The following is a 10,506-nucleotide window of genomic DNA, read 5'->3' as shown; positions in this document are numbered from 1 at the left end:
CGTCAACTTCATGTTCAACTATTTTTATTCGTCTACTCAGTCTAATGTAGACGAAACGCGCGTATAGTGAGCTTTGCATGTCTTATGAGATTTTATAGCAAGCTGTTTAGTGGTAATTCCACTTTTGGAGTGTGTGGGTTCCTGGTTTCTTTACGTATACCCCGCATCCCTTGTTGTTATTTTTAAAATCATCAATTAAAACCAGATGTATAAACATATATTTAAAAGACAAACTTGTTTTAATAGATTTAATTTTAATTTTCTTTCTGATGCTTCAACATCTATGGTTAACTGCATATGAGACTTTTCTGTTCACATTATATCATCAGATATTCTGAAAATAAAAACGAAAAATTAAATAAAAAAACGTAAAGTAACCTCCGTAAAATATGTAAAATAAATAAAAACAGACACACAGTAAAATGTATTTGACATAAAATGAGTTAAGATTGTTTTTTACTACCAATTTGCAGTTCTTATTATCATATTTTTAAACATAGAATCACTTCGATACACAAAGCGCATGATAAATTGCAACATAATGAAATATGCAAATGTCCAGAACATTTTTTCATAAATAAATTACATAGAATGCTGTTGAATGTGATATTCAAAGCTTAAAAGCCCAAACTAGATTATACAACTAGCAGTATGTTGAAAAATTATATCCTCGAAATTAAATATGTAATTCAAGATCAATATAGCTAGAAAGATTTGTACAAACATTGACGGTCACAAGAAATTCGGTCCAAACGAAAAATATAAAACACTTTATAAATGTTGTGCGTCCAAGATATATATATAGGAGCATAATGAACATAAGGGACAAATGAATGTTAGTCGAAATTCATCTTAGTATAAAAATATTCAAAACAATTCAAACGAGAAAACAAACGGCCTGATATATGTAAAAAGTAGTGAACGAAATACAAATATGATGTACAGCATGCAATAAAGACAATCACTGAAATACAGGCTCCTGACCTGGGACAAGCACATACATAATTTGACGGGGTTAAACATGTTAGCGGGCGCCCAACCCTCCCCTGACCTTGGACAATGGTGTAAAAGTACAACATATGAACAAACTATAAAAATCAGTTGAAAAGGCTCAACTCATCAGATCGATACAAAGCAGAAAAACAAGTAAAACACACAGACTGGACGGGGCAGGGTATTTATACATCCCTACAACAAAAAAGACACTAAGTACAGATCTGAGGGAACTCACAGTTCCTGACATCTATTTCAAAACCAATAACAACTAATGCAAAATCATATATCTAAGACTAAAATCAACTTTGTCTAAGGTAGTTTGTACATAAATTTTTTTTAAAATGTCCTCATTTTTCAACGTAGACTTTCAGAATAGTATTGTTATAAATCATGTCAATATCGAAACAACACGAGTTAAAATATCATGAACTTGTCAAATCATATACTGAAATGTCCTTGATATTTTATGCCCCACCTACGATAGTAGAGAAGCATAATGTTTTCCAGTCTGTGCGTCCGTTCGTTCGTTCATTCGTCCGTTCATTCGTCCGTCTGTTCATCCGTCCGTTCGCTTGTTCGTCCGTCTGTTCCGATCCAGGTTAAAGTTTTTTGTCAAGGTAGTTTTTGATGAAATTGAAGTCCAATCAACTTGAAACTTAATACACATGTTTCTTATGATACGATCTTTCTAATTTTAATGCCAAATTTGTATTTTTGACCCCAATTCACGGTCCAATGAACATAGAAAATGATAGTGGGAGTTGAGCATCCGTAAACTATGGACACATTCTTGTTTAAATAAGTGTTGTTTCAGTAAAACATATTTTATTTGCTTAAATAGTCAAAGGGATGAGTGTAGTTCACCAAAATCTTGCCACTCAAAGCAACAATGACCTAAATATTTTGACAACTGATCAAGACATTTTGAAAAGATTGCAAAATCAATGTTCGGACATCTTGCGTAAATGCCCCTCCCCCAGAAAATCCCCGGGTAAAGAAATCAGACCAAGTTTCTCCGTTTGAGCTGAGGTTACGACTATATATAAGAAAGCTATAATCTCAACCAGAGAATCAAAGAAGCAACAAGAGTTACACCTCATTGTAGTACACTAATTTATCATGTTTATGTCACCAATTAGGATTTGATACTAGAATCACATGTTGCTAAATTCTCAATTAGTTATCATTATCCAGAATGCTTAACTAGGAAAGAAAAAAAAAAACAGGACAAAAAACAAATGAGAGAAATTTTTATTTAAAGATGTTAAAAAATTCAAAAGCATCAATCGATTTGTGGAAATGTATTCACTCCAAACAAGAAAAAACACATGGTCTTTCAAATGAAGATAGTGTTAGAACTAAAAATGTCAATGACATTTGTAATGTTTTTAATAAGTTTTTTACGTCATGTGCTGATCTGTGAGCAATGATCATGATTTCACAAGAATAACTCAAATTGTACAAACGAAATTTTCTGATTTAAAACAATTCAAATTCTTAATTCCACCGGTCACAATACATGAGATTATTAGGGCCCCAGCGAATGGCGGTCGCCCTATAGTGATCAGTCTGTCCGTTCGTCCGTCCGTCCGTAACAAATTGTGTCCGTTCTATATCTAGAGAACCGTTATTATTTCATATTCTATACTTGACATGTTATTAACACCAGAGGGTGTGTCATAATGTATGTACAACTTTCTAAGTCAAAGATCAAGGTCAAAAACTTTGGTTTCAGTTGACAACCCCATGTCCTATGGTAAAGATTGTGTCCGCTCTATACCTTGAGAACCGTTATGATTTCAAAGTTTATACTTGACATGTATATTAACCAACACCAGAGGGTGTGTCATAATGTATGTAAATGTACAACTTCCTAGGTAAGAGGTCAAGGGCAAAAACTTTGGTTTCAGTTGACAACCCCATGTCCTATGCTAAAGATACAAATTTTTACCACACGTTATTCACAGCGGGACCCACAGAGATGGCTCCCATCTCAATGATGTCTAGTTAAACATGACATTAATAAATTCAACCGATCTGATAACATTTGACCCACATTTTTTTAAATTATGTGCTCCTTTCATAACTTGAATTTTTGATAGAATGATAGATACTAGTACATTGCCTTCTGTTCTAAAGAATGCAAGAGTAACCCATACTTTTTAAGCTGGGGGGAAATTCATGGCAATAAAATCATAGACCAATTTCTGTACTTCCTGTTATATCAAACGTTTTAGGAAAGCATGTTTCAAAACATTTGTATGAATATCTAAAAAGACTTAACCTTGTACACCCATCACAATCTGTGTTTAGACAAGAACAGTCTTGCCAAACTGCCCTTATCAATATCATCTATTAGATAAATAGATACAAGACATGAATAACGGTAACACCAACTTAGATTTTAAGAAAGCTTTTAATGAAGAAGATCATGATATTATCTGTTAAAAACTTAAAATCTATGGGTGTGATAATGCTGCTGTTTCTTTTTTTCAAGTCGTATTTGAACGAAAGAACTCAACAAGTACAAATTGGTAATGCTCATTCTAAAAATAGTTAATATCTAGTATGGTGTCCCCAAAGTTCCATATATTCTGTTTATTTTATACCTAAATGGCAATATTTGTGTGGAAAGAGTTAAGGTATCTCAAATAAATCATTTTCTGTATTTTGAAATAAAAGAAATTAATACTGATATAAAAACATTTAAAACTTGACGACATAAAACTATTCTATGATGGTTACATCTTACCACTAATTTATTATTGTTGTATAGTTTGGAATAGTTGTAGCAGTGAGGGTTTAATAGGATATTACAATTACAAAAGAGAGCTGGTAGAATAGTACTAGAAACAGACCCTTTCAATCCTTCTGATATAAAAAATGAAGATGTGGTATAATTGCCAATGAGACAACTCTCCACAAGAGACCAAATTATGACACAAAAAATTAACAGCTATAGGTCACCGTACGGCCTTCAACAATGAACAAAGCCCATACCGTATTGTCAGTTATAAAAGGCCCCGAAATAACAATTGTAAAACAATTCAAACGAGAAAACTAACGGCCTAATAAATGTAAAAAAACTTTTTTTAACGAAAAACAAATATGTAAAACAGCAACAAACGACAACCACTGAATTCCAGGCTCCTGACTTGGGACAGGCACATACATACAGAATGTGGCGGGGTTAAACCTGTTAGCATGATCCCAAACCTCCCCTTACATTGGACAGTGGTGTAACAGTACTTCTGAACCCTTATTCAAACGCTTAATAAACTGGATGACAGATAAACAGAAAACAAATTATCATAAGTTTGAGATGACATTTAAGTGCAACAAAAATGATGCCCCATCATATCTTAGTAGCAAGTTTCATTATATTTCAGACAGAAATTCATACCCATTTAGAAATGCTGTTCAAGGAAACCTCATACTCCCAAAACCAAAACATTGAAATGTTCAAGAAATCTTTTATTACTTATTAATCCAGAATATATATTATTTTCACCCCAAATGTTAACATGTTTTAGCCATTAACCAGTTCATCGAACGTATATGTCAAGAAAAGTTATCATGATTGTTTGAATTGTCGGTTGCAAGATTTTGTCTTTTGATAATTATTTATCTAGATTTCAATGCTACAAACATTTCTAGAATACTGCGGTAATGACTTAATTTTAACTATCAATGTAATAGTGATTTGAAGAATATGTCGATGAGACAGTGATCTATTACCACAACAAACCCAAAAGACGTATTGCTATAGAAATCTTCATATCTATACGTATAAGTAGTGTTATCGTTGGAAAGATTCCTGCGGCAAAAAGCCCTAGACTGTCTGTTTCCATTTATATAGAGTTTTTTTTCTGCTTTCCGTAGCTTTCAATAAATTCCCATCTTGAGTCGAGTCTACGTGTTTGAAAATTTTTCAAAAAAATCTCTATTACACATGTATATCTGTGACTAAGATAATGACAAGGGTATTTTACTGTTAATACTTTGTTTTGACAAATCAAAGGAGATTGGGTATACACCAATGAAATAGCAAACCAACAACATTATAAAACCAGAAAAGAAATCTAGACTCCAATATAAGTATTAGATAATATAGATACATTTGCTTTGTGTCGAGCATGAAAAAGTTCGTACTAACGTCCGAGTTTAAACAAATTGACAATTTGCAACACCATAGAACTGCTATTAAACTTACCACCGAGTTCCATTAGACCGTTGTTATTTCTGTCAAATCCACGCTCTGTGATCTGAACCTCAAATGCATATATCCACCAATTATAACTATATTTTGGTAAACGTTCATCGTCCATTGTACTGTAGACAAGTGCCCATTCGTGAGGTGAAATGGATCCGTTTCCATCCAAATCAGTCAAGTAGAATCCCTGAATAGATGGTTCAAGTTTAGACATTTCTCGTTTGTATGCCCCTCTTTTGTTAATGTCCTGCAAAGTACAAAGTAAGTGTATCTATTTAGTTTTAGCCCATTGTTTTCTATTCTGTAAACCCTATCCATAACCTCGTATTCCTTTTTTCTGTCCCAAGTCTGTGACCTTATCAGTTGTTGTCTTGTGTCAGATCTAAATTTGTTCTTATGTTTAATTTATTTCAATTTAAATATTATACGATCGTAATTAATTTATTCGTTCTGAATATGAACAATTTATTGGCTTGGTACCTCCAAGCTTAAACCCTCCTTAAATAACTCTTTATTAAACAATCATGTAATATGTCCCTATAAACAATCATATACTATAAAATATAAGCACAAACTGTATAAGCAATAAAAACAGTAAACAATATGTCCCGGTGAACCCTCAGTAATGCTACTGGAAGGGTGGCAAAAGCGAAGCGAAAAACATGACTTGCTGCCATGATGCGAATAAGCACCTGTAAGTATTATGGAATAGAGGGTGTCGGTACGTGGAGTTAAGAACACGTGCAGTTGGCACAAGGGAAGCGGTGATGTGGCGGAGTGGGCGGAGCTAAGACACGTGTATGAATGGAAAACATCGTGTGCTTTTTAAAAATGAAGGAATTTCAGACATTTAAGCATTAGATTTTACCTGAAGCAAAAACAAAAAAAAATTTTGAACAATTTATCCTTTTTGTCCTCATCAAAATATCTCACTGCTTTTTCATTCCATCTGTTGAAATATGTATGAATTTTGTGTTGAAATGGACACCATCGTAAGTGCACTCTATATTACAATTTCAAGACAATTGTACACGTCTCGGACCAGGAGATAAAGCTCATGTTTCGAGCATACAAGACTCAACCATGTTTATGGGTGATAATTATCGACACCGAAAAAAAAATCCATACTCAAATGATTCCCAAGATCTCTATAAAAATTGCATAAAAAAACAATTTTGAACTCGGTTGTCATTTCTTAATTTGAAAAGACAGATAGTAAAATTTTCAATTATTCTTACAATTTATTCGGTGTCGGTGTAAGTGTCTGTGTAGACGACATTCAAAAATTTCTAATACTAACTACATTTACATGATTAATGTTGAAATTAATTCGATGACATGTTTAAATCAACCCATTCAAAATAGACAATTGCATTGTAGTTTTCTATATCACTTGGTGTCCGTCCTCCTACAAAAAATCTTCTCTGAAAGTACTAGACCAAATTTAACCAAACTTGGCCACAGTCATTGTTTAGGTATTTAGTTTAAAAACTGTGTCCCATGAATCCACCTGTCAACCAAGATGGCCGACATGGGTATAAACAGAACATAGGGGGTAGAAAGCAAGTTTTGTCTAATAATTTGAAGACCGTTATAAATAGAGAAAATCTGAATTGAACAAAAATGTTCACAATGTTGAGCTGTACAAATTGTTCATTTACGTCAAAACTTTCAGGTGATCCCTTATAGGAGTAATTGCCCTTAAATGACAAATTTTACCTTTTTTTCATTTTTGCCTATTATCTTGATATCTAAAATAGATACAGAGAAACTTTAAATTTCAAAAATTACCAGCAACACAAGATCTAAAAATAAGACTAATTACAGAAATCGTCAGTCGACTCCTTATTAGAGTAATTGCCCTTTGATGATTATGTTTACCAATCATTTACCTTATATCTTAAAAATTAAAGTTGATAGATAGAAACTTAAATAAGCAAAAATGATCAGCAAGACAAGATCTACAATTAAGACAAGATAGAGGAAATCGTCCGACGATTCCTTATTGGAGTTATTGCCCTTTAATGACGAGTTTTACCATTTTATTTTTTGCGTTTTGCCTTATATGATAAAGTTATAAGAGATGAATAGAAACTTTAAATAACAAAAATGATTAGCAAGGCAAGATCTACAAATGAGTCAAATTTTGACGATATAGTTAGTAGTCACTCTTTATAAGAGTGATTTCCCCTTAAATGAATATTTTTTATACCATATCTTGTGTTTTAAGCAAAAACTAAAGAAGATAGGGAGAAACTAAACAGACAAAACGATCAGCAATACAAGGTTAATAAAAAAGAGATGTTTGTCATAAATTCTATTCTCGGTTACAATGTTGGAGAGTGTCCTTTGTTAAATATGCACATAGACCTAGGTGAGCCACACAGGCTCTTTAAGAGACTCTAGTTTCATTTTCTTACCTCTAAGCGTTAGAGACCAAAATTTCCTGTTCAACATCTGTTATTATGCCAATTAAATTCAATCCATGATTCATATTTGAAGGACAGTGAGTGGTAAATATATTATAGAAGGTAACCTAACCTCGTAAGTGTGATATATTTTTAAGTTTTTGGCTTTTTTGAAAATTAAATATTTGATGAATATCTTTGATTGTTTCTGTTTGATTTTTTAAACATTTTCATAGAATCGGGATGATTTAGAGCTGGACATGTTGTATAAATTGCTGAAGACATTAAGTTGCCCTCAGTCATATGTGCTTTGAATAATTTTGTCGTTGAATTGCTGACTTATTAAAACACGTGACATAACAAATAAATTAAAGGTGGTACCTTTATGGTGTGTTTGACTGTTTCAGATAAACTCATATCGGATATCTTCTTCGCACCAGGAAACGCAAAACAAGATGTCAATGAAATACAAACTACTATGAACTGTGTTGTAACCATTCTTAATTACCTGGAATATAATAGGTATAAAAATGGTAAACAAAATGAAAACGATTAGACGACGGATCTTGTAACTCAAAATTTGCCTTTGTTATAGATTGAAATCGTACAATATAAAGACCATTTGGTATTATGAGGAAGGAGGAACACTTTTACAAGACGATATATCTATAGTTATTTAGGCTAACATATGTTACCTTTTTTACATTTTGTTCATTGTCATCCTGTCTTTGGTGATATATGTTTTCAGTTATTTCCAGGCCAGAATATTTGTTTCCAAAATCATCCCCCGCCCCGGAATAGCGATTGGTTTTCCCCTTCTGCAAAGCGTTGTCTACAGACATTTATACTGGCTATTTTTGTATATATATAGACCACCAGTTTAATACTATACAAATCGTAGGCCAGGCAAATGCCATATCAACCTATATTTATATCAGAAAAGATCCAAGTTTCACATATTCGCGAGAATTAAACTTATTTGCGAAATGTGTTATCCCAAGGCCCGAAAAGAAGTTAGCAGTGTCCTTTAACTTAACTTTCGGCTGTATAGATGATGGTCTATCACTAAATAATTCAAAATTTGGTGACCATGTTGAACGCATCTATCCCATCGAACTTGAGATAAAGGATACAATAGATACAGTTAAGTCTGCCTCATATCTAGACTTACATGTAGAAATTGACAATGAGGGTTCGGTTGAAACCCAAACTTTACGACAAAGAGATGACTTCAGCTTCCAAATTGTGAACTTTCCATTTCTATGTTGATACAATATTTCAGGGCTTGTATTTCCTATCATGATTTCCTTGATAGAGGGTTGCTGTTTACAAGGAAGCTTTTAAACCAAGTGTTTCAAGAGGTGAAGTTGAAATCATCCTTTTGTAAATTTTACGGACTTCATCACGAGTTGGTTGACCGTTATGGAATATCTGTTTTACAGATGACGACGGATATGTTCCAATTGTCGTAACTACAATCATGTCCCCTTTTCCCCGAATGTGACCTATCGAATAAGAATTATCACCGGGTTAATACTTACATGAGCAATACGACGGGTGCCACATGCGGATCAGGATCTGCTTACCTTTCCTAAGCACCTGAGATCATTCCCAGTTTGTGGTGGGGTTCGTATTGCTCCGTATTTGTTTTTTTATGTTGTGTTTTGTGTACTGTTGTTCATCTTTTTTTCTTTTTTAGTCATGGAATTTTCAGTTTGTTTTCGACTTATGAGTTTGAATGTTCCCTTTGGTATCTGTCGCCTCTCTTTTGCATTATTTTTTCTATTCGCGAAAATTGCGAAAATAAGTCAATCGCAAATAGTATCTGGTTGGCAGTATATATGTCTGTTTATAGCAGAGAGAATTTAAGGAACAATAAAAACGAACATCAGAGAACAATATGCACCTATCAATAAATCTAGATATTAATCTATTAATTGTATTTCGGATCAGTTAGGACCGGTAATTGTTTAAGAACTTTTATTAAAAAAAAAAAAAAAAAAAATACAAAAAAAAAAAAAAAACCCGCTAAAACCTCGTTGTATTAACTCTATTGGATAACTTAAGATTTCATTTTTAAAAAAGGCATTAGTGTATCGGTAACCATAAGGATTATTGTTAATTTTGAAACCAAAATTATACAGTTTTGAACAAAATATATAATTATGGTGATCATGTTGCCGATAATAGATAAGTCTTTTACGGTAAATATTACACGTATACCAGGACGAGAACATTTTAATGAACACTAAAGTTTGTGACAGTGATATCATGACGAATAGTGTTTAAGAATAGAAAATAAATAAGCCTATTTTATATACTGTGCAAAGCAACGTCAAAGTCTTCTATTGAAAAATTCAGTATAACACTGAGTTTTGAAATCGATCAAACTTTAGATTTTAAATTGTATATAGACATAATGCATCTTCTTCACGTTATTGTAAAGTATAACGGTGTAGCACCTGATCTTATCCACAAATTCAGTTATACAAATCATAAACTAAGCTTACCAATATACAACGTGTCCTTTTTCCAAATTTTTTTATAACAATTGTAATATATGACATTTACAATTTTATAGTTAAAACTAATAAGGATAATTATGAAGAAGATTATTCACGGATTTGAACACGTTTAAACTATTAAAAGCTATTATCAATGCTCTACAACTTCGAAATTGTTTCTACCTTTCACATATGGCTGTTTCACGCTAACTGCACCTTTCAAATCAATATCAGAGCTTTGTGGTATCAAATATGATTTGGCCTGAATAACTTACCATATACGTCATTGTTTTTGCTCTATTAGTCGTGTTCCCTAGTCGTAAGGCTGCATATAAACTCAACATAGATACCAGTGTAACTGGTTATTCTGTCATGAAATTTCCTT

At 32.8% G+C, this 10,506-nt stretch overlaps 1 long non-coding RNA gene across 1 annotated transcript; it reads right to left on the bottom strand.

Moving 5' to 3' along the window:
• Positions 1 to 201: 201 nt before the first annotated feature.
• LOC127706888 (uncharacterized) lies at positions 202 to 10,161 on the bottom strand. Its single transcript, XR_007984613.1, has 4 exons — positions 10,128 to 10,161; positions 7,999 to 8,125; positions 5,210 to 5,456; positions 202 to 334 (listed from the first exon to the last, which is right to left on the bottom strand). It is a non-coding gene; the product is annotated as an uncharacterized LOC127706888 (long non-coding RNA).
• Between the last annotated feature and the right edge of the window lie 345 nt (positions 10,162 to 10,506).

This window comes from Mytilus californianus, unplaced genomic scaffold (assembly GCF_021869535.1).
Source record: "Mytilus californianus isolate M0D057914Y unplaced genomic scaffold, xbMytCali1.0.p SCAF_6, whole genome shotgun sequence".
Classification (NCBI taxonomy): Eukaryota; Metazoa; Mollusca; class Bivalvia; order Mytilida; family Mytilidae; genus Mytilus; species Mytilus californianus.
This window is presented reverse-complemented; position numbering and strand designations above follow the sequence as displayed.